The 21,296-nt window shown below is 47.9% G+C and overlaps 32 non-coding genes and 1 pseudogene across 32 annotated transcripts; all 33 read right to left on the bottom strand.

The window, feature by feature from the left end:
* On the bottom strand, positions 1-141 carry LOC142714625 (U1 spliceosomal RNA; annotated as a pseudogene; the record flags this gene model as incomplete).
* Positions 142-616: 475 nt separating this feature from the next.
* Positions 617-781, bottom strand: LOC142714624 (U1 spliceosomal RNA). Its single transcript, XR_012870776.1, has one exon. It is a non-coding gene; the product is annotated as a U1 spliceosomal RNA (small nuclear RNA).
* A 467-nt stretch (positions 782-1,248) lies between these two features.
* On the bottom strand, positions 1,249-1,412 carry LOC142714601 (U1 spliceosomal RNA). The gene has a single exon (XR_012870756.1). It is a non-coding gene; the product is annotated as a U1 spliceosomal RNA (small nuclear RNA).
* Positions 1,413-1,885: 473 nt separating this feature from the next.
* LOC142714490 (U1 spliceosomal RNA) lies at positions 1,886-2,049 on the bottom strand. Its single transcript, XR_012870655.1, has one exon. It is a non-coding gene; the product is annotated as a U1 spliceosomal RNA (small nuclear RNA).
* Positions 2,050-2,524: 475 nt separating this feature from the next.
* Positions 2,525-2,688, bottom strand: LOC142714489 (U1 spliceosomal RNA). The gene has a single exon (XR_012870654.1). It is a non-coding gene; the product is annotated as a U1 spliceosomal RNA (small nuclear RNA).
* A 467-nt stretch (positions 2,689-3,155) lies between these two features.
* On the bottom strand, positions 3,156-3,319 carry LOC142714534 (U1 spliceosomal RNA). Its single transcript, XR_012870694.1, has one exon. It is a non-coding gene; the product is annotated as a U1 spliceosomal RNA (small nuclear RNA).
* A 475-nt stretch (positions 3,320-3,794) lies between these two features.
* On the bottom strand, positions 3,795-3,958 carry LOC142714545 (U1 spliceosomal RNA). The gene has a single exon (XR_012870704.1). It is a non-coding gene; the product is annotated as a U1 spliceosomal RNA (small nuclear RNA).
* A 475-nt stretch (positions 3,959-4,433) lies between these two features.
* LOC142714488 (U1 spliceosomal RNA) lies at positions 4,434-4,597 on the bottom strand. Its single transcript, XR_012870653.1, has one exon. It is a non-coding gene; the product is annotated as a U1 spliceosomal RNA (small nuclear RNA).
* Positions 4,598-5,190: 593 nt separating this feature from the next.
* On the bottom strand, positions 5,191-5,354 carry LOC142714628 (U1 spliceosomal RNA). Its single transcript, XR_012870777.1, has one exon. It is a non-coding gene; the product is annotated as a U1 spliceosomal RNA (small nuclear RNA).
* Positions 5,355-5,828: 474 nt separating this feature from the next.
* On the bottom strand, positions 5,829-5,992 carry LOC142714487 (U1 spliceosomal RNA). Its single transcript, XR_012870652.1, has one exon. It is a non-coding gene; the product is annotated as a U1 spliceosomal RNA (small nuclear RNA).
* Positions 5,993-6,459: 467 nt separating this feature from the next.
* On the bottom strand, positions 6,460-6,623 carry LOC142714600 (U1 spliceosomal RNA). The gene has a single exon (XR_012870755.1). It is a non-coding gene; the product is annotated as a U1 spliceosomal RNA (small nuclear RNA).
* A 475-nt stretch (positions 6,624-7,098) lies between these two features.
* LOC142714486 (U1 spliceosomal RNA) lies at positions 7,099-7,262 on the bottom strand. Its single transcript, XR_012870651.1, has one exon. It is a non-coding gene; the product is annotated as a U1 spliceosomal RNA (small nuclear RNA).
* Positions 7,263-7,737: 475 nt separating this feature from the next.
* Positions 7,738-7,901, bottom strand: LOC142714485 (U1 spliceosomal RNA). The gene has a single exon (XR_012870650.1). It is a non-coding gene; the product is annotated as a U1 spliceosomal RNA (small nuclear RNA).
* A 467-nt stretch (positions 7,902-8,368) lies between these two features.
* On the bottom strand, positions 8,369-8,532 carry LOC142714533 (U1 spliceosomal RNA). Its single transcript, XR_012870693.1, has one exon. It is a non-coding gene; the product is annotated as a U1 spliceosomal RNA (small nuclear RNA).
* A 475-nt stretch (positions 8,533-9,007) lies between these two features.
* LOC142714543 (U1 spliceosomal RNA) lies at positions 9,008-9,171 on the bottom strand. Its single transcript, XR_012870702.1, has one exon. It is a non-coding gene; the product is annotated as a U1 spliceosomal RNA (small nuclear RNA).
* A 475-nt stretch (positions 9,172-9,646) lies between these two features.
* Positions 9,647-9,810, bottom strand: LOC142714483 (U1 spliceosomal RNA). Its single transcript, XR_012870649.1, has one exon. It is a non-coding gene; the product is annotated as a U1 spliceosomal RNA (small nuclear RNA).
* Positions 9,811-10,285: 475 nt separating this feature from the next.
* LOC142714482 (U1 spliceosomal RNA) lies at positions 10,286-10,449 on the bottom strand. Its single transcript, XR_012870648.1, has one exon. It is a non-coding gene; the product is annotated as a U1 spliceosomal RNA (small nuclear RNA).
* Positions 10,450-11,042: 593 nt separating this feature from the next.
* Positions 11,043-11,206, bottom strand: LOC142714616 (U1 spliceosomal RNA). The gene has a single exon (XR_012870770.1). It is a non-coding gene; the product is annotated as a U1 spliceosomal RNA (small nuclear RNA).
* Positions 11,207-11,681: 475 nt separating this feature from the next.
* On the bottom strand, positions 11,682-11,845 carry LOC142714480 (U1 spliceosomal RNA). The gene has a single exon (XR_012870646.1). It is a non-coding gene; the product is annotated as a U1 spliceosomal RNA (small nuclear RNA).
* Positions 11,846-12,312: 467 nt separating this feature from the next.
* On the bottom strand, positions 12,313-12,476 carry LOC142714599 (U1 spliceosomal RNA). Its single transcript, XR_012870754.1, has one exon. It is a non-coding gene; the product is annotated as a U1 spliceosomal RNA (small nuclear RNA).
* A 475-nt stretch (positions 12,477-12,951) lies between these two features.
* LOC142714479 (U1 spliceosomal RNA) lies at positions 12,952-13,115 on the bottom strand. Its single transcript, XR_012870645.1, has one exon. It is a non-coding gene; the product is annotated as a U1 spliceosomal RNA (small nuclear RNA).
* A 475-nt stretch (positions 13,116-13,590) lies between these two features.
* Positions 13,591-13,754, bottom strand: LOC142714478 (U1 spliceosomal RNA). The gene has a single exon (XR_012870644.1). It is a non-coding gene; the product is annotated as a U1 spliceosomal RNA (small nuclear RNA).
* Positions 13,755-14,221: 467 nt separating this feature from the next.
* On the bottom strand, positions 14,222-14,385 carry LOC142714531 (U1 spliceosomal RNA). Its single transcript, XR_012870691.1, has one exon. It is a non-coding gene; the product is annotated as a U1 spliceosomal RNA (small nuclear RNA).
* A 475-nt stretch (positions 14,386-14,860) lies between these two features.
* On the bottom strand, positions 14,861-15,024 carry LOC142714477 (U1 spliceosomal RNA). The gene has a single exon (XR_012870643.1). It is a non-coding gene; the product is annotated as a U1 spliceosomal RNA (small nuclear RNA).
* Positions 15,025-15,499: 475 nt separating this feature from the next.
* LOC142714476 (U1 spliceosomal RNA) lies at positions 15,500-15,663 on the bottom strand. Its single transcript, XR_012870642.1, has one exon. It is a non-coding gene; the product is annotated as a U1 spliceosomal RNA (small nuclear RNA).
* Positions 15,664-16,256: 593 nt separating this feature from the next.
* On the bottom strand, positions 16,257-16,420 carry LOC142714604 (U1 spliceosomal RNA). Its single transcript, XR_012870759.1, has one exon. It is a non-coding gene; the product is annotated as a U1 spliceosomal RNA (small nuclear RNA).
* Positions 16,421-16,895: 475 nt separating this feature from the next.
* On the bottom strand, positions 16,896-17,059 carry LOC142714475 (U1 spliceosomal RNA). Its single transcript, XR_012870641.1, has one exon. It is a non-coding gene; the product is annotated as a U1 spliceosomal RNA (small nuclear RNA).
* A 467-nt stretch (positions 17,060-17,526) lies between these two features.
* LOC142714598 (U1 spliceosomal RNA) lies at positions 17,527-17,690 on the bottom strand. Its single transcript, XR_012870753.1, has one exon. It is a non-coding gene; the product is annotated as a U1 spliceosomal RNA (small nuclear RNA).
* A 475-nt stretch (positions 17,691-18,165) lies between these two features.
* On the bottom strand, positions 18,166-18,329 carry LOC142714474 (U1 spliceosomal RNA). The gene has a single exon (XR_012870640.1). It is a non-coding gene; the product is annotated as a U1 spliceosomal RNA (small nuclear RNA).
* A 475-nt stretch (positions 18,330-18,804) lies between these two features.
* On the bottom strand, positions 18,805-18,968 carry LOC142714542 (U1 spliceosomal RNA). The gene has a single exon (XR_012870701.1). It is a non-coding gene; the product is annotated as a U1 spliceosomal RNA (small nuclear RNA).
* Positions 18,969-19,443: 475 nt separating this feature from the next.
* LOC142714472 (U1 spliceosomal RNA) lies at positions 19,444-19,607 on the bottom strand. Its single transcript, XR_012870639.1, has one exon. It is a non-coding gene; the product is annotated as a U1 spliceosomal RNA (small nuclear RNA).
* Positions 19,608-20,082: 475 nt separating this feature from the next.
* LOC142714471 (U1 spliceosomal RNA) lies at positions 20,083-20,246 on the bottom strand. The gene has a single exon (XR_012870638.1). It is a non-coding gene; the product is annotated as a U1 spliceosomal RNA (small nuclear RNA).
* A 475-nt stretch (positions 20,247-20,721) lies between these two features.
* Positions 20,722-20,885, bottom strand: LOC142714470 (U1 spliceosomal RNA). Its single transcript, XR_012870637.1, has one exon. It is a non-coding gene; the product is annotated as a U1 spliceosomal RNA (small nuclear RNA).
* Positions 20,886-21,296: the final 411 nt, after the last annotated feature.

The raw sequence follows: 21,296 nt of genomic DNA, 5'->3' as shown, positions 1-21,296 counted from the left end.
CCCCACTACCACAAATTATGCAGTCGAGTTTCCCGCATTTGGGGAAATCGCAGGGGTCAGCACACCCGAAGTGCAATGGATGAGCCTCACCCTGGGAGAACCACCTTAATGATCATGGTATCTCCCCTGCCAGGTAAGTATGAGTTGCATAGCGCCTGCCAGACAGGCTCCCCTCACAAGAGGCCCTACTAAGTCGCTGAGGATTTTTCCTGGTTTTTGGTCCGAAGCAGGCCAAAGATCACCTGTCTGCATCCACCTTTTTGGATTGAAAGCAGCTTTGTTAACAATCAGTGGTCAAATCACAAGCATACAGTATACCGTCAACCAGCCCAATCAATCAATATCTTTGACACAGGCTCAAAGTAGCACAACATAGTACAGCAAAGGCACAGGTCCTACACTTTACGTTACACTCTGCACTAACATTGAGATAAAGCATCACATAGGAAAGCCACAAAACCAAAGGCAGCTGATAAGGGAGAGAGGAGTATCCAATCCTCTTGGCCACCCAGAGGTCAATTGATGGCTGGCTCGCTCGATCGATCGATCTAGCAAGTATCTCTGACTAGTAATAGTCAGCATTGAATAATAAGCACTGTTTTTCACCAGAGTAAATCAGGGGAAAGCGCGAACGCAGTCCCCCACTACCACAAATTATGCAGTCGAGTTTCCCGCATTTGGGGAAATCGCAGGGGTCAGCACACCCGAAGTGCAATGGATGAGCCTCACCCTGGGAGAACCACCTTAGTGATCAATGGTATCTCCCCTGCCAGGTAAGTATGAGTTGCATAGCGCCTGCCAGACAGGCTCCCCTCACAAGAGGCCCTACTAAGTCGCTGAGGATTTTTCCTGGTTTTTGGTCCGAAGCAGGCCAAAGATCACCTGTCTGCATCCACCTTTTTGGATTGAAAGCAGCTTTGTTAACAATCAGTGGTCAAATCACAAGCATACAGTATACCGTCAACCAGCCCAATCAATCAATATCTTTGACACAGGCTCAAAGTAGCACAACATAGTACAGCAAAGGCACAGGTCCTACACTTTACGTTACACTCTGCACTAACATTGAGATAAAGCATCACATAGGAAAGCCACAAAACCAAAGGCAGCTGATAAGGGAGAGAGGAGTATCCAATCCTCTTGGCCACCCAGAGGTCAATTGATGGCTGGCTCGCTCGATCTAGCAAGTATCTCTGACTAGTAATAGTCAGCATTGAATAATAAGCACTGTTTTTCACCAGAGTAAATCAGGGGAAAGCGCAAACGCAGTCCCCCACTACCACAAATTATGCAGTCGAGTTTCCCGCATTTGGGGAAATCGCAGGGGTCAGCACACCCGAAGTGCAATGGCTGAGCCTCACCCTGGGAGAACCACCTTAATGATCATGGTATCTCCCCTGCCAGGTAAGTATGAGTTGCATAGCGCCTGCCAGACAGGCTCCCCTCACAAGAGGCCCTACTAAGTCGCTGAGGATTTTTCCTGGTTTTTGGTCCGAAGCAGGCCAAAGATCACCTGTCTGCATCCACCTTTTTGGATTGAAAGCAGCTTTGTTAACAATCAGTGGTCAAATCACAAGCATACAGTATACCGTCAACCAGCCCAATCAATCAATATCTTTGACACAGGCTCAAAGTAGCACAACATAGTACAGCAAAGGCACAGGTCCTACACTTTACGTTACACTCTGCACTAACATTGAGATAAAGCATCACATAGGAAAGCCACAAAACCAAAGGCAGCTGATAAGGAGAGAGGAGTATCCAATCCTCTTGGCCACCCAGAGGTCAATTGATGGCTGGCTCGCTCGATCGATCGATCTAGCAAGTATCTCTGACTAGTAATAGTCAGCATTGAATAATAAGCACTGTTTTCACCAGAGTAAATCAGGGGAAAGCGCGAACGCAGTCCCCCACTACCACAAATTATGCAGTCGAGTTTCCCGCATTTGGGGAAATCGCAGGGGTCAGCACACCCGAAGTGCAATGGATGAGCCTCACCCTGGGAGAACCACCTTAGTGATCATGGTATCTCCCCTGCCAGGTAAGTATGAGTTGCATAGCGCCTGCCAGACAGGCTCCCCTCACAAGAGGCCCTACTAAGTCGCTGAGGATTTTTCCTGGTTTTTGGTCCGAAGCAGGCCAAAGATCACCTGTCTGCATCCACCTTTTTGGATTGAAAGCAGCTTTGTTAACAATCAGTGGTCAAATCACAAGCATACAGTATACCGTCAACCAGCCCAATCAATCAATATCTTTGACACAGGCTCAAAGTAGCACAACATAGTACAGCAAAGGCACAGGTCCTACACTTTACGTTACACTCTGCACTAACATTGAGATAAAGCATCACATAGGAAAGCCACAAAACCAAAGGCAGCTGATAAGGGAGAGAGGAGTATCCAATCCTCTTGGCCACCCAGAGGTCAATTGATGGCTGGCTCGCTCGATCGATCGATCTAGCAAGTATCTCTGACTAGTAATAGTCAGCATTGAATAATAAGCACTGTTTTTCACCAGAGTAAATCAGGGGAAAGCGCGAACGCAGTCCCCCACTACCACAAATTATGCAGTCGAGTTTCCCGCATTTGGGGAAATCGCAGGGGTCAGCACACCCGAAGTGCAATGGATGAGCCTCACCCTGGGAGAACCACCTTAGTGATCATGGTATCTCCCCTGCCAGGTAAGTATGAGTTGCATAGCGCCTGCCAGACAGGCTCCCCTCACAAGAGGCCCTACTAAGTCGCTGAGGATTTTTCCTGGTTTTTGGTCCGAAGCAGGCCAAAGATCACCTGTCTGCATCCACCTTTTTGGATTGAAAGCAGCTTTGTTAACAATCAGTGGTCAAATCACAAGCATACAGTATACCGTCAACCAGCCCAATCAATCAATATCTTTGACACAGGCTCAAAGTAGCACAACATAGTACAGCAAAGGCACAGGTCCTACACTTTACGTTACACTCTGCACTAACATTGAGATAAAGCATCACATAGGAAAGCCACAAAACCAAAGGCAGCTGATAAGGGAGAGAGGAGTATCCAATCCTCTTGGCCACCCAGAGGTCAATTGATGGCTGGCTCGCTCGATCTAGCAAGTATCTCTGACTAGTAATAGTCAGCATTGAATAATAAGCACTGTTTTTCACCAGAGTAAATCAGGGGAAAGCGCAAACGCAGTCCCCCACTACCACAAATTATGCAGTCGAGTTTCCCGCATTTGGGGAAATCGCAGGGGTCAGCACACCCGAAGTGCAATGGATGAGCCTCACCCTGGGAGAACCACCTTAATGATCATGGTATCTCCCCTGCCAGGTAAGTATGAGTTGCATAGCGCCTGCCAGACAGGCTCCCCTCACAAGAGGCCCTACTAAGTCGCTGAGGATTTTTCCTGGTTTTTGGTCCGAAGCAGGCCAAAGATCACCTGTCTGCATCCACCTTTTTGGATTGAAAGCAGCTTTGTTAACAATCAGTGGTCAAATCACAAGCATACAGTATACCGTCAACCAGCCCAATCAATCAATATCTTTGACACAGGCTCAAAGTAGCACAACATAGTACAGCAAAGGCACAGGTCCTACACTTTACGTTACACTCTGCACTAACATTGAGATAAAGCATCACATAGGAAAGCCACAAAACCAAAGGCAGCTGATAAGGGAGAGAGGAGTATCCAATCCTCTTGGCCACCCAGAGGTCAATTGATGGCTGGCTCGCTCGATCGATCGATCTAGCAAGTATCTCTGACTAGTAATAGTCAGCATTGAATAATAAGCACTGTTTTTCACCAGAGTAAATCAGGGGAAAGCGCGAACGCAGTCCCCCACTACCACAAATTATGCAGTCGAGTTTCCCGCATTTGGGGAAATCGCAGGGGTCAGCACACCCGAAGTGCAATGGCTGAGCCTCACCCTGGGAGAACCACCTTAATGATCATGGTATCTCCCCTGCCAGGTAAGTATGAGTTGCATAGCGCCTGCCAGACAGGCTCCCCTCACAAGAGGCCCTACTAAGTCGCTGAGGATTTTTCCTGGTTTTTGGTCCGAAGCAGGCCAAAGATCACCTGTCTGCATCCACCTTTTTGGATTGAAAGCAGCTTTGTTAACAATCAGTGGTCAAATCACAAGCATACAGTATACCGTCAACCAGCCCAATCAATCAATATCTTTGACACAGGCTCAAAGTAGCACAACATAGTACAGCAAAGGCACAGGTCCTACACTTTACGTTACACTCTGCACTAACATTGAGATAAAGCATCACATAGGAAAGCCACAAAACCAAAGGCAGCTGATAAGGGAGAGAGGAGTATCCAATCCTCTTGGCCACCCAGAGGTCAATTGATGGCTGGCTCGCTCGATCGATCGATCTAGCAAGTATCTCTGACTAGTAATAGTCAGCATTGAATAATAAGCACTGTTTTTCACCAGAGTAAATCAGGGGAAAGCGCGAACGCAGTCCCCCACTACCACAAATTATGCAGTCGAGTTTCCCGCATTTGGGGAAATCGCAGGGGTCAGCACACCCGAAGTGCAATGGATGAGCCTCACCCTGGGAGAACCACCTTAGTGATCATGGTATCTCCCCTGCCAGGTAAGTATGAGTTGCATAGCGCCTGCCAGACAGGCTCCCCTCACAAGAGGCCCTACTAAGTCGCTGAGGATTTTTCCTGGTTTTTGGTCCGAAGCAGGCCAAAGATCACCTGTCTGGATCCAACTGCGCCAAAAAACGGATGCACCTCATTGTACGGAGCCAGGGGTGTGCAGGCACCCCAAATTCCATAAGACACAGGCTCAAGTCTAAGCACTTCCAAGATGCACAGCAACCAGGGTATTAGCATATGGGGCGGCGGCTTCTGGTCAGAGCATTGCCGTGCCGATGAAGCAGTCCCCACATTTGCATGCCGTCACCTGTGAGACAGAGAGGAAGGATAGGTTAGGTTAGGGAAAGGCTCGCCATGCCCTGACTTCTCGAAGCCCAGCAGAAAAAGAAACTTCACTGATCACACTGTTGTTCATCCACGAGGGGGAGACAAAGGCTGCGTATACAGCTAAATATAAAGAGATAATGTACCACATTTTGGATTGAAAAACAGCTTTGTTGACAATCGGTGGTTAAATCACAAGCATACAAGTACCTCTGACTAGTAACAGTCAGCATTGAATAATAAGCACTGTTTTTCACCAGAGTAAATCAGGGGAAAGCGCGAACGCAGTCCCCCACTACCACAAATTATGCAGTCGAGTTTCCCGCATTTGGGGAAATCGCAGGGGTCAGCACACCCGAAGTGCAATGGATGAGCCTCACCCTGGGAGAACCACCTTAATGATCATGGTATCTCCCCTGCCAGGTAAGTATGAGTTGCATAGCGCCTGCCAGACAGGCTCCCCTCACAAGAGGCCCTACTAAGTCGCTGAGGATTTTTCCTGGTTTTTGGTCCGAAGCAGGCCAAAGATCACCTGTCTGCATCCACCTTTTTGGATTGAAAGCAGCTTTGTTAACAATCAGTGGTCAAATCACAAGCATACAGTATACCGTCAACCAGCCCAATCAATCAATATCTTTGACACAGGCTCAAAGTAGCACAACATAGTACAGCAAAGGCACAGGTCCTACACTTTACGTTACACTCTGCACTAACATTGAGATAAAGCATCACATAGGAAAGCCACAAAACAAAGGCAGCTGATAAGGGAGAGAGGAGTATCCAATCCTCTTGGCCACCCAGAGGTCAATTGATGGCTGGCTCGCTCGATCGATCGATCTAGCAAGTATCTCTGACTAGTAATAGTCAGCATTGAATAATAAGCACTGTTTTTCACCAGAGTAAATCAGGGGAAAGCGCGAACGCAGTCCCCCACTACCACAAATTATGCAGTCGAGTTTCCCGCATTTGGGGAAATCGCAGGGGTCAGCACACCCGAAGTGCAATGGATGAGCCTCACCCTGGGAGAACCACCTTAGTGATCATGGTATCTCCCCTGCCAGGTAAGTATGAGTTGCATAGCGCCTGCCAGACAGGCTCCCCTCACAAGAGGCCCTACTAAGTCGCTGAGGATTTTTCCTGGTTTTTGGTCCGAAGCAGGCCAAAGATCACCTGTCTGCATCCACCTTTTTGGATTGAAAGCAGCTTTGTTAACAATCAGTGGTCAAATCACAAGCATACAGTATACCGTCAACCAGCCCAATCAATCAATATCTTTGACACAGGCTCAAAGTAGCACAACATAGTACAGCAAAGGCACAGGTCCTACACTTTACGTTACACTCTGCACTAACATTGAGATAAAGCATCACATAGGAAAGCCACAAAACCAAAGGCAGCTGATAAGGGAGAGAGGAGTATCCAATCCTCTTGGCCACCCAGAGGTCAATTGATGGCTGGCTCGCTCGATCTAGCAAGTATCTCTGACTAGTAATAGTCAGCATTGAATAATAAGCACTGTTTTTCACCAGAGTAAATCAGGGGAAAGCGCAAACGCAGTCCCCCACTACCACAAATTATGCAGTCGAGTTTCCCGCATTTGGGGAAATCGCAGGGGTCAGCACACCCGAAGTGCAATGGCTGAGCCTCACCCTGGGAGAACCACCTTAATGATCATGGTATCTCCCCTGCCAGGTAAGTATGAGTTGCATAGCGCCTGCCAGACAGGCTCCCCTCACAAGAGGCCCTACTAAGTCGCTGAGGATTTTTCCTGGTTTTTGGTCCGAAGCAGGCCAAAGATCACCTGTCTGCATCCACCTTTTTGGATTGAAAGCAGCTTTGTTAACAATCAGTGGTCAAATCACAAGCATACAGTATACCGTCAACCAGCCCAATCAATCAATATCTTTGACACAGGCTCAAAGTAGCACAACATAGTACAGCAAAGGCACAGGTCCTACACTTTACGTTACACTCTGCACTAACATTGAGATAAAGCATCACATAGGAAAGCCACAAAACCAAAGGCAGCTGATAAGGGAGAGAGGAGTATCCAATCCTCTTGGCCACCCAGAGGTCAATTGATGGCTGGCTCGCTCGATCGATCGATCTAGCAAGTATCTCTGACTAGTAATAGTCAGCATTGAATAATAAGCACTGTTTTTCACCAGAGTAAATCAGGGGAAAGCGCGAACGCAGTCCCCCACTACCACAAATTATGCAGTCGAGTTTCCCGCATTTGGGGAAATCGCAGGGGTCAGCACACCCGAAGTGCAATGGATGAGCCTCACCCTGGGAGAACCACCTTAGTGATCATGGTATCTCCCCTGCCAGGTAAGTATGAGTTGCATAGCGCCTGCCAGACAGGCTCCCCTCACAAGAGGCCCTACTAAGTCGCTGAGGATTTTTCCTGGTTTTTGGTCCGAAGCAGGCCAAAGATCACCTGTCTGCATCCACCTTTTTGGATTGAAAGCAGCTTTGTTAACAATCAGTGGTCAAATCACAAGCATACAGTATACCGTCAACCAGCCCAATCAATCAATATCTTTGACACAGGCTCAAAGTAGCACAACATAGTACAGCAAAGGCACAGGTCCTACACTTTACGTTACACTCTGCACTAACATTGAGATAAAGCATCACATAGGAAAGCCACAAAACCAAAGGCAGCTGATAAGGGAGAGAGGAGTATCCAATCCTCTTGGCCACCCAGAGGTCAATTGATGGCTGGCTCGCTCGATCGATCGATCTAGCAAGTATCTCTGACTAGTAATAGTCAGCATTGAATAATAAGCACTGTTTTTCACCAGAGTAAATCAGGGGAAAGCGCGAACGCAGTCCCCCACTACCACAAATTATGCAGTCGAGTTTCCCGCATTTGGGGAAATCGCAGGGGTCAGCACACCCGAAGTGCAATGGATGAGCCTCACCCTGGGAGAACCACCTTAGTGATCATGGTATCTCCCCTGCCAGGTAAGTATGAGTTGCATAGCGCCTGCCAGACAGGCTCCCCTCACAAGAGGCCCTACTAAGTCGCTGAGGATTTTTCCTGGTTTTTGGTCCGAAGCAGGCCAAAGATCACCTGTCTGCATCCACCTTTTTGGATTGAAAGCAGCTTTGTTAACAATCAGTGGTCAAATCACAAGCATACAGTATACCGTCAACCAGCCCAATCAATCAATATCTTTGACACAGGCTCAAAGTAGCACAACATAGTACAGCAAAGGCACAGGTCCTACACTTTACGTTACACTCTGCACTAACATTGAGATAAAGCATCACATAGGAAAGCCACAAAACCAAAGGCAGCTGATAAGGGAGAGAGGAGTATCCAATCCTCTTGGCCACCCAGAGGTCAATTGATGGCTGGCTCGCTCGATCTAGCAAGTATCTCTGACTAGTAATAGTCAGCATTGAATAATAAGCACTGTTTTTCACCAGAGTAAATCAGGGGAAAGCGCAAACGCAGTCCCCCACTACCACAAATTATGCAGTCGAGTTTCCCGCATTTGGGGAAATCGCAGGGGTCAGCACACCCGAAGTGCAATGGATGAGCCTCACCCTGGGAGAACCACCTTAATGATCATGGTATCTCCCCTGCCAGGTAAGTATGAGTTGCATAGCGCCTGCCAGACAGGCTCCCCTCACAAGAGGCCCTACTAAGTCGCTGAGGATTTTTCCTGGTTTTTGGTCCGAAGCAGGCCAAAGATCACCTGTCTGCATCCACCTTTTTGGATTGAAAGCAGCTTTGTTAACAATCAGTGGTCAAATCACAAGCATACAGTATACCGTCAACCAGCCCAATCAATCAATATCTTTGACACAGGCTCAAAGTAGCACAACATAGTACAGCAAAGGCACAGGTCCTACACTTTACGTTACACTCTGCACTAACATTGAGATAAAGCATCACATAGGAAAGCCACAAAACCAAAGGCAGCTGATAAGGGAGAGAGGAGTATCCAATCCTCTTGGCCACCCAGAGGTCAATTGATGGCTGGCTCGCTCGATCGATCGATCTAGCAAGTATCTCTGACTAGTAATAGTCAGCATTGAATAATAAGCACTGTTTTTCACCAGAGTAAATCAGGGGAAAGCGCGAACGCAGTCCCCCACTACCACAAATTATGCAGTCGAGTTTCCCGCATTTGGGGAAATCGCAGGGGTCAGCACACCCGAAGTGCAATGGCTGAGCCTCACCCTGGGAGAACCACCTTAATGATCATGGTATCTCCCCTGCCAGGTAAGTATGAGTTGCATAGCGCCTGCCAGACAGGCTCCCCTCACAAGAGGCCCTACTAAGTCGCTGAGGATTTTTCCTGGTTTTTGGTCCGAAGCAGGCCAAAGATCACCTGTCTGCATCCACCTTTTTGGATTGAAAGCAGCTTTGTTAACAATCAGTGGTCAAATCACAAGCATACAGTATACCGTCAACCAGCCCAATCAATCAATATCTTTGACACAGGCTCAAAGTAGCACAACATAGTACAGCAAAGGCACAGGTCCTACACTTTACGTTACACTCTGCACTAACATTGAGATAAAGCATCACATAGGAAAGCCACAAAACCAAAGGCAGCTGATAAGGGAGAGAGGAGTATCCAATCCTCTTGGCCACCCAGAGGTCAATTGATGGCTGGCTCGCTCGATCGATCGATCTAGCAAGTATCTCTGACTAGTAATAGTCAGCATTGAATAATAAGCACTGTTTTTCACCAGAGTAAATCAGGGGAAAGCGCGAACGCAGTCCCCCACTACCACAAATTATGCAGTCGAGTTTCCCGCATTTGGGGAAATCGCAGGGGTCAGCACACCCGAAGTGCAATGGATGAGCCTCACCCTGGGAGAACCACCTTAGTGATCATGGTATCTCCCCTGCCAGGTAAGTATGAGTTGCATAGCGCCTGCCAGACAGGCTCCCCTCACAAGAGGCCCTACTAAGTCGCTGAGGATTTTTCCTGGTTTTTGGTCCGAAGCAGGCCAAAGATCACCTGTCTGCATCCACCTTTTTGGATTGAAAGCAGCTTTGTTAACAATCAGTGGTCAAATCACAAGCATACAGTATACCGTCAACCAGCCCAATCAATCAATATCTTTGACACAGGCTCAAAGTAGCACAACATAGTACAGCAAAGGCACAGGTCCTACACTTTACGTTACACTCTGCACTAACATTGAGATAAAGCATCACATAGGAAAGCCACAAAACCAAAGGCAGCTGATAAGGGAGAGAGGAGTATCCAATCCTCTTGGCCACCCAGAGGTCAATTGATGGCTGGCTCGCTCGATCGATCGATCTAGCAAGTATCTCTGACTAGTAATAGTCAGCATTGATTAATAAGCACTGTTTTTCACCAGAGTAAATCAGGGGAAAGCGCGAACGCAGTCCCCCACTACCACAAATTATGCAGTCGAGTTTCCCGCATTTGGGGAAATCGCAGGGGTCAGCACACCCGAAGTGCAATGGATGAGCCTCACCCTGGGAGAACCACCTTAGTGATCATGGTATCTCCCCTGCCAGGTAAGTATGAGTTGCATAGCGCCTGCCAGACAGGCTCCCCTCACAAGAGGCCCTACTAAGTCGCTGAGGATTTTTCCTGGTTTTTGGTCCGAAGCAGGCCAAAGATCACCTGTCTGGATCCAACTGCGCCAAAAAACGGATGCACCTCATTGTACGGAGCCAGGGGTGTGCAGGCACCCCAAATTCCATAAGACACAGGCTCAAGTCTAAGCACTTCCAAGATGCACAGCAACCAGGGTATTAGCATATGGGGCGGCGGCTTCTGGTCAGAGCATTGCCGTGCCGATGAAGCAGTCCCCACATTTGCATGCCGTCACCTGTGAGACAGAGAGGAAGGATAGGTTAGGTTAGGGAAAGGCTCGCCATGCCCTGACTTCTCGAAGCCCAGCAGAAAAAGAAACTTCACTGATCACACTGTTGTTCATCCACGAGGGGGAGACAAAGGCTGCGTATACAGCTAAATATAAAGAGATAATGTACCACATTTTGGATTGAAAAACAGCTTTGTTGACAATCGGTGGTTAAATCACAAGCATACAAGTACCTCTGACTAGTAACAGTCAGCATTGAATAATAAGCACTGTTTTTCACCAGAGTAAATCAGGGGAAAGCGCGAACGCAGTCCCCCACTACCACAAATTATGCAGTCGAGTTTCCCGCATTTGGGGAAATCGCAGGGGTCAGCACACCCGAAGTGCAATGGATGAGCCTCACCCTGGGAGAACCACCTTAATGATCATGGTATCTCCCCTGCCAGGTAAGTATGAGTTGCATAGCGCCTGCCAGACAGGCTCCCCTCACAAGAGGCCCTACTAAGTCGCTGAGGATTTTTCCTGGTTTTTGGTCCGAAGCAGGCCAAAGATCACCTGTCTGCATCCACCTTTTTGGATTGAAAGCAGCTTTGTTAACAATCAGTGGTCAAATCACAAGCATACAGTATACCGTCAACCAGCCCAATCAATCAATATCTTTGACACAGGCTCAAAGTAGCACAACATAGTACAGCAAAGGCACAGGTCCTACACTTTACGTTACACTCTGCACTAACATTGAGATAAAGCATCACATAGGAAAGCCACAAAACCAAAGGCAGCTGATAAGGGAGAGAGGAGTATCCAATCCTCTTGGCCACCCAGAGGTCAATTGATGGCTGGCTCGCTCGATCGATCGATCTAGCAAGTATCTCTGACTAGTAATAGTCAGCATTGAATAATAAGCACTGTTTTTCACCAGAGTAAATCAGGGGAAAGCGCGAACGCAGTCCCCCACTACCACAAATTATGCAGTCGAGTTTCCCGCATTTGGGGAAATCGCAGGGGTCAGCACACCCGAAGTGCAATGGATGAGCCTCACCCTGGGAGAACCACCTTAGTGATCATGGTATCTCCCCTGCCAGGTAAGTATGAGTTGCATAGCGCCTGCCAGACAGGCTCCCCTCACAAGAGGCCCTACTAAGTCGCTGAGGATTTTTCCTGGTTTTTGGTCCGAAGCAGGCCAAAGATCACCTGTCTGCATCCACCTTTTTGGATTGAAAGCAGCTTTGTTAACAATCAGTGGTCAAATCACAAGCATACAGTATACCGTCAACCAGCCCAATCAATCAATATCTTTGACACAGGCTCAAAGTAGCACAACATAGTACAGCAAAGGCACAGGTCCTACACTTTACGTTACACTCTGCACTAACATTGAGATAAAGCATCACATAGGAAAGCCACAAAACCAAAGGCAGCTGATAAGGGAGAGAGGAGTATCCAATCCTCTTGGCCACCCAGAGGTCAATTGATGGCTGGCTCGCTCGATCTAGCAAGTATCTCTGACTAGTAATAGTCAGCATTGAATAATAAGCACTGTTTTTCACCAGAGTAAATCAGGGGAAAGCGCAAACGCAGTCCCCCACTACCACAAATTATGCAGTCGAGTTTCCCGCATTTGGGGAAATCGCAGGGGTCAGCACACCCGAAGTGCAATGGCTGAGCCTCACCCTGGGAGAACCACCTTAATGATCATGGTATCTCCCCTGCCAGGTAAGTATGAGTTGCATAGCGCCTGCCAGACAGGCTCCCCTCACAAGAGGCCCTACTAAGTCGCTGAGGATTTTTCCTGGTTTTTGGTCCGAAGCAGGCCAAAGATCACCTGTCTGCATCCACCTTTTTGGATTGAAAGCAGCTTTGTTAACAATCAGTGGTCAAATCACAAGCATACAGTATACCGTCAACCAGCCCAATCAATCAATATCTTTGACACAGGCTCAAAGTAGCACAACATAGTACAGCAAAGGCACAGGTCCTACACTTTACGTTACACTCTGCACTAACATTGAGATAAAGCATCACATAGGAAAGCCACAAAACCAAAGGCAGCTGATAAGGGAGAGAGGAGTATCCAATCCTCTTGGCCACCCAGAGGTCAATTGATGGCTGGCTCGCTCGATCGATCGATCTAGCAAGTATCTCTGACTAGTAATAGTCAGCATTGAATAATAAGCACTGTTTTTCACCAGAGTAAATCAGGGGAAAGCGCGAACGCAGTCCCCCACTACCACAAATTATGCAGTCGAGTTTCCCGCATTTGGGGAAATCGCAGGGGTCAGCACACCCGAAGTGCAATGGATGAGCCTCACCCTGGGAGAACCACCTTAGTGATCATGGTATCTCCCCTGCCAGGTAAGTATGAGTTGCATAGCGCCTGCCAGACAGGCTCCCCTCACAAGAGGCCCTACTAAGTCGCTGAGGATTTTTCCTGGTTTTTGGTCCGAAGCAGGCCAAAGATCACCTGTCTGCATCCACCTTTTTGGATTGAAAGCAGCTTTGTTAACAATCAGTGGTCAAATCACAAGCATACAGTATACCGTCAACCAGCCCAATCAATCAATATCTTTGACACAGGCTCAAAGTAGCACAACATAGTACAGCAAAGGCACAGGTCCTACACTTTACGTTACACTCTGCACTAACATTGAGATAAAGCATCACATAGGAAAGCCACAAAACCAAAGGCAGCTGATAAGGGAGAGAGGAGTATCCAATCCTCTTGGCCACCCAGAGGTCAATTGATGGCTGGCTCGCTCGATCGATCGATCTAGCAAGTATCTCTGACTAGTAATAGTCAGCATTGAATAATAAGCACTGTTTTTCACCAGAGTAAATCAGGGGAAAGCGCGAACGCAGTCCCCCACTACCACAAATTATGCAGTCGAGTTTCCCGCATTTGGGGAAATCGCAGGGGTCAGCACACCCGAAGTGCAATGGATGAGCCTCACCCTGGGAGAACCACCTTAGTGATCATGGTATCTCCCCTGCCAGGTAAGTATGAGTTGCATAGCGCCTGCCAGACAGGCTCCCCTCACAAGAGGCCCTACTAAGTCGCTGAGGATTTTTCCTGGTTTTTGGTCCGAAGCAGGCCAAAGATCACCTGTCTGCATCCACCTTTTTGGATTGAAAGCAGCTTTGTTAACAATCAGTGGTCAAATCACAAGCATACAGTATACCGTCAACCAGCCCAATCAATCAATATCTTTGACACAGGCTCAAAGTAGCACAACATAGTACAGCAAAGGCACAGGTCCTACACTTTACGTTACACTCTGCACTAACATTGAGATAAAGCATCACATAGGAAAGCCACAAAACCAAAGGCAGCTGATAAGGGAGAGAGGAGTATCCAATCCTCTTGGCCACCCAGAGGTCAATTGATGGCTGGCTCGCTCGATCTAGCAAGTATCTCTGACTAGTAATAGTCAGCATTGAATAATAAGCACTGTTTTTCACCAGAGTAAATCAGGGGAAAGCGCAAACGCAGTCCCCCACTACCACAAATTATGCAGTCGAGTTTCCCGCATTTGGGGAAATCGCAGGGGTCAGCACACCCGAAGTGCAATGGATGAGCCTCACCCTGGGAGAACCACCTTAATGATCATGGTATCTCCCCTGCCAGGTAAGTATGAGTTGCATAGCGCCTGCCAGACAGGCTCCCCTCACAAGAGGCCCTACTAAGTCGCTGAGGATTTTTCCTGGTTTTTGGTCCGAAGCAGGCCAAAGATCACCTGTCTGCATCCACCTTTTTGGATTGAAAGCAGCTTTGTTAACAATCAGTGGTCAAATCACAAGCATACAGTATACCGTCAACCAGCCCAATCAATCAATATCTTTGACACAGGCTCAAAGTAGCACAACATAGTACAGCAAAGGCACAGGTCCTACACTTTACGTTACACTCTGCACTAACATTGAGATAAAGCATCACATAGGAAAGCCACAAAACCAAAGGCAGCTGATAAGGGAGAGAGGAGTATCCAATCCTCTTGGCCACCCAGAGGTCAATTGATGGCTGGCTCGCTCGATCGATCGATCTAGCAAGTATCTCTGACTAGTAATAGTCAGCATTGAATAATAAGCACTGTTTTTCACCAGAGTAAATCAGGGGAAAGCGCGAACGCAGTCCCCCACTACCACAAATTATGCAGTCGAGTTTCCCGCATTTGGGGAAATCGCAGGGGTCAGCACACCCGAAGTGCAATGGATGAGCCTCACCCTGGGAGAACCACCTTAGTGATCATGGTATCTCCCCTGCCAGGTAAGTATGAGTTGCATAGCGCCTGCCAGACAGGCTCCCCTCACAAGAGGCCCTACTAAGTCGCTGAGGATTTTTCCTGGTTTTTGGTCCGAAGCAGGCCAAAGATCACCTGTCTGCATCCACCTTTTTGGATTGAAAGCAGCTTTGTTAACAATCAGTGGTCAAATCACAAGCATACAGTATACCGTCAACCAGCCCAATCAATCAATATCTTTGACACAGGCTCAAAGTAGCACAACATAGTACAGCAAAGGCACAGGTCCTACACTTTACGTTACACTCTGCACTAACATTGAGATAAAGCATCACATAGGAAAGCCACAAAACCAAAGGCAGCTGATAAGGGAGAGAGGAGTATCCAATCCTCTTGGCCACCCAGAGGTCAATTGATGGCTGGCTCGCTCGATCGATCGATCTAGCAAGTATCTCTGACTAGTAATAGTCAGCATTGATTAATAAGCACTGTTTTTCACCAGAGTAAATCAGGGGAAAGCGCGAACGCAGTCCCCCACTACCACAAATTATGCAGTCGAGTTTCCCGCATTTGGGGAAATCGCAGGGGTCAGCACACCCGAAGTGCAATGGATGAGCCTCACCCTGGGAGAACCACCTTAGTGATCATGGTATCTCCCCTGCCAGGTAAGTATGAGTTGCATAGCGCCTGCCAGACAGGCTCCCCTCACAAGAGGCCCTACTAAGTCGCTGAGGATTTTTCCTGGTTTTTGGTCCGAAGCAGGCCAAAGATCACCTGTCTGGATCCAACTGCGCCAAAAAACGGATGCACCTCATTGTACGGAGCCAGGGGTGTGCAGGCACCCCAAATTCCATAAGACACAGGCTCAAGTCTAAGCACTTCCAAGATGCACAGCAACCAGGGTATTAGCATATGGGGCGGCGGCTTCTGGTCAGAGCATTGCCGTGCCGATGAAGCAGTCCCCACATTTGCATGCCGTCACCTGTGAGACAGAGAGGAAGGATAGGTTAGGTTAGGGAAAGGCTCGCCATGCCCTGACTTCTCGAAGCCCAGCAGAAAAAGAAACTTCACTGATCACACTGTTGTTCATCCACGAGGGGGAGACAAAGGCTGCGTATACAGCTAAATATAAAGAGATAATGTACCACATTTTGGATTGAAAAACAGCTTTGTTGACAATCGGTGGTTAAATCACAAGCATACAAGTACCTCTGACTAGTAACAGTCAGCATTGAATAATAAGCACTGTTTTTCACCAGAGTAAATCAGGGGAAAGCGCGAACGCAGTCCCCCACTACCACAAATTATGCAGTCGAGTTTCCCGCATTTGGGGAAATCGCAGGGGTCAGCACACCCGAAGTGCAATGGATGAGCCTCACCCTGGGAGAACCACCTTAATGATCATGGTATCTCCCCTGCCAGGTAAGTATGAGTTGCATAGCGCCTGCCAGACAGGCTCCCCTCACAAGAGGCCCTACTAAGTCGCTGAGGATTTTTCCTGGTTTTTGGTCCGAAGCAGGCCAAAGATCACCTGTCTGCATCCACCTTTTTGGATTGAAAGCAGCTTTGTTAACAATCAGTGGTCAAATCACAAGCATACAGTATACCGTCAACCAGCCCAATCAATCAATATCTTTGACACAGGCTCAAAGTAGCACAACATAGTACAGCAAAGGCACAGGTCCTACACTTTACGTTACACTCTGCACTAACATTGAGATAAAGCATCACATAGGAAAGCCACAAAACCAAAGGCAGCTGATAAGGGAGAGAGGAGTATCCAATCCTCTTGGCCACCCAGAGGTCAATTGATGGCTGGCTCGCTCGATCGATCGATCTAGCAAGTATCTCTGACTAGTAATAGTCAGCATTGAATAATAAGCACTGTTTTTCACCAGAGTAAATCAGGGGAAAGCGCGAACGCAGTCCCCCACTACCACAAATTATGCAGTCGAGTTTCCCGCATTTGGGGAAATCGCAGGGGTCAGCACACCCGAAGTGCAATGGATGAGCCTCACCCTGGGAGAACCACCTTAGTGATCATGGTATCTCCCCTGCCAGGTAAGTATGAGTTGCATAGCGCCTGCCAGACAGGCTCCCCTCACAAGAGGCCCTACTAAGTCGCTGAGGATTTTTCCTGGTTTTTGGTCCGAAGCAGGCCAAAGATCACCTGTCTGCATCCACCTTTTTGGATTGAAAGCAGCTTTGTTAACAATCAGTGGTCAAATCACAAGCATACAGTATACCGTCAACCAGCCCAATCAATCAATATCTTTGACACAGGCTCAAAGTAGCACAACATAGTACAGCAAAGGCACAGGTCCTACACTTTACGTTACACTCTGCACTAACATTGAGATAAAGCATCACATAGGAAAGCCACAAAACCAAAGGCAGCTGATAAGGGAGAGAGGAGTATCCAATCCTCTTGGCCACCCAGAGGTCAATTGATGGCTGGCTCGCTCGATCTAGCAAGTATCTCTGACTAGTAATAGTCAGCATTGAATAATAAGCACTGTTTTTCACCAGAGTAAATCAGGGGAAAGCGCAAACGCAGTCCCCCACTACCACAAATTATGCAGTCGAGTTTCCCGCATTTGGGGAAATCGCAGGGGTCAGCACACCCGAAGTGCAATGGCTGAGCCTCACCCTGGGAGAACCACCTTAATGATCATGGTATCTCCCCTGCCAGGTAAGTATGAGTTGCATAGCGCCTGCCAGACAGGCTCCCCTCACAAGAGGCCCTACTAAGTCGCTGAGGATTTTTCCTGGTTTTTGGTCCGAAGCAGGCCAAAGATCACCTGTCTGCATCCACCTTTTTGGATTGAAAGCAGCTTTGTTAACAATCAGTGGTCAAATCACAAGCATACAGTATACCGTCAACCAGCCCAATCAATCAATATCTTTGACACAGGCTCAAAGTAGCACAACATAGTACAGCAAAGGCACAGGTCCTACACTTTACGTTACACTCTGCACTAACATTGAGATAAAGCATCACATAGGAAAGCCACAAAACCAAAGGCAGCTGATAAGGGAGAGAGGAGTATCCAATCCTCTTGGCCACCCAGAGGTCAATTGATGGCTGGCTCGCTCGATCGATCGATCTAGCAAGTATCTCTGACTAGTAATAGTCAGCATTGAATAATAAGCACTGTTTTTCACCAGAGTAAATCAGGGGAAAGCGCGAACGCAGTCCCCCACTACCACAAATTATGCAGTCGAGTTTCCCGCATTTGGGGAAATCGCAGGGGTCAGCACACCCGAAGTGCAATGGATGAGCCTCACCCTGGGAGAACCACCTTAGTGATCATGGTATCTCCCCTGCCAGGTAAGTATGAGTTGCATAGCGCCTGCCAGACAGGCTCCCCTCACAAGAGGCCCTACTAAGTCGCTGAGGATTTTTCCTGGTTTTTGGTCCGAAGCAGGCCAAAGATCACCTGTCTGCATCCACCTTTTTGGATTGAAAGCAGCTTTGTTAACAATCAGTGGTCAAATCACAAGCATACAGTATACCGTCAACCAGCCCAATCAATCAATATCTTTGACACAGGCTCAAAGTAGCACAACATAGTACAGCAAAGGCACAGGTCCTACACTTTACGTTACACTCTGCACTAACATTGAGATAAAGCATCACATAGGAAAGCCACAAAACCAAAGGCAGCTGATAAGGGAGAGAGGAGTATCCAATCCTCTTGGCCACCCAGAGGTCAATTGATGGCTGGCTCGCTCGATCGATCGATCTAGCAAGTATCTCTGACTAGTAATAGTCAGCATTGATTAATAAGCACTGTTTTTCACCAGAGTAAATCAGGGGAAAGCGCGAACGCAGTCCCCCACTACCACAAATTATGCAGTCGAGTTTCCCGCATTTGGGGAAATCGCAGGGGTCAGCACACCCGAAGTGCAATGGCTGAGCCTCACCCTGGGAGAACCACCTTAATGATCATGGTATCTCCCCTGCCAGGTAAGTATGAGTTGCATAGCGCCTGCCAGACAGGCTCCCCTCACAAGAGGCCCTACTAAGTCGCTGAGGATTTTTCCTGGTTTTTGGTCCGAAGCAGGCCAAAGATCACCTGTCTGCATCCACCTTTTTGGATTGAAAGCAGCTTTGTTAACAATCAGTGGTCAAATCACAAGCATACAGTATACCGTCAACCAGCCCAATCAATCAATATCTTTGACACAGGCTCAAAGTAGCACAACATAGTACAGCAAAGGCACAGGTCCTACACTTTACGTTACACTCTGCACTAACATTGAGATAAAGCATCACATAGGAAAGCCACAAAACCAAAGGCAGCTGATAAGGGAGAGAGGAGTATCCAATCCTCTTGGCCACCCAGAGGTCAATTGATGGCTGGCTCGCTCGATCGATCGATCTAGCAAGTATCTCTGACTAGTAATAGTCAGCATTGAATAATAAGCACTGTTTTTCACCAGAGTAAATCAGGGGAAAGCGCGAACGCAGTCCCCCACTACCACAAATTATGCAGTCGAGTTTCCCGCATTTGGGGAAATCGCAGGGGTCAGCACACCCGAAGTGCAATGGATGAGCCTCACCCTGGGAGAACCACCTTAGTGATCATGGTATCTCCCCTGCCAGGTAAGTATGAGTTGCATAGCGCCTGCCAGACAGGCTCCCCTCACAAGAGGCCCTACTAAGTCGCTGAGGATTTTTCCTGGTTTTTGGTCCGAAGCAGGCCAAAGATCACCTGTCTGCATCCACCTTTTTGGATTGAAAGCAGCTTTGTTAACAATCAGTGGTCAAATCACAAGCATACAGTATACCGTCAACCAGCCCAATCAATCAATATCTTTGACACAGGCTCAAAGTAGCACAACATAGTACAGCAAAGGCACAGGTCCTACACTTTACGTTACACTCTGCACTAACATTGAGATAAAGCATCACATAGGAAAGCCACAAAACCAAAGGCAGCTGATAAGGGAGAGAGGAGTATCCAATCCTCTTGGCCACCCAGAGGTCAATTGATGGCTGGCTCGCTCGATCGATCGATCTAGCAAGTATCTCTGACTAGTAATAGTCAGCATTGAATAATAAGCACTGTTTTTCACCAGAGTAAATCAGGGGAAAGCGCGAACGCAGTCCCCCACTACCACAAATTATGCAGTCGAGTTTCCCGCATTTGGGGAAATCGCAGGGGTCAGCACACCCGAAGTGCAATGGATGAGCCTCACCCTGGGAGAACCACCTTAGTGATCATGGTATCTCCCCTGCCAGGTAAGTATGAGTTGCATAGCGCCTGCCAGACAGGCTCCCCTCACAAGAGGCCCTACTAAGTCGCTGAGGATTTTTCCTGGTTTTTGGTCCGAAGCAGGCCAAAGATCACCTGTCTGCATCCACCTTTTTGGATTGAAAGCAGCTTTGTTAACAATCAGTGGTCAAATCACAAGCATACAGTATACCGTCAACCAGCCCAATCAATCAATATCTTTGACACAGGCTCAAAGTAGCACAACATAGTACAGCAAAGGCACAGGTCCTACACTTTACGTTACACTCTGCACTAACATTGAGATAAAGCATCACATAGGAAAGCCACAAAACCAAAGGCAGCTGATAAGGGAGAGAGGAGTATCCAATCCTCTTGGCCACCCAGAGGTCAATTGATGGCTGGCTCGCTCGATCGATCGATCTAGCAAGTATCTCTGACTAGTAATAGTCAGCATTGAATAATAAGCACTGTTTTTCACCAGAGTAAATCAGGGGAAAGCGCGAACGCAGTCCCCCACTACCACAAATTATGCAGTCGAGTTTCCCGCATTTGGGGAAATCGCAGGGGTCAGCACACCCGAAGTGCAATGGATGAGCCTCACCCTGGGAGAACCACCTTAGTGATCATGGTATCTCCCCTGCCAGGTAAGTATGAGTTGCATAGCGCCTGCCAGACAGGCTCCCCTCACAAGAGGCCCTACTAAGTCGCTGAGGATTTTTCCTGGTTTTTGGTCCGAAGCAGGCCAAAGATCACCTGTCTGCATCCACCTTTTTGGATTGAAAGCAGCTTTGTTAACAATCAGTGGTCAAATCACAAGCATACAGTATACCGTCAACCAGCCCAATCAATCAATATCTTTGACACAGGCTCAAAGTAGCACAACATAGTACAGCAAAGGCACAGGTCCTACACTTTACGTTACACTCTGCACTAACATTGAGATAAAGCATCACATAGGAAAGCCACAAAACCAAAGGCAGCTGATAAGGGAGAGAGGAGTATCCAATCCTCTTGGCCACCCAGAGGTCAATTGATGGCTGGCTCGCTCGATCGATTGATCTAG

This window comes from Rhinoderma darwinii, unplaced genomic scaffold (assembly GCF_050947455.1).
Source record: "Rhinoderma darwinii isolate aRhiDar2 unplaced genomic scaffold, aRhiDar2.hap1 Scaffold_442, whole genome shotgun sequence".
Taxonomy (NCBI): domain Eukaryota; kingdom Metazoa; phylum Chordata; class Amphibia; order Anura; family Rhinodermatidae; genus Rhinoderma; species Rhinoderma darwinii.
This window is presented reverse-complemented; position numbering and strand designations above follow the sequence as displayed.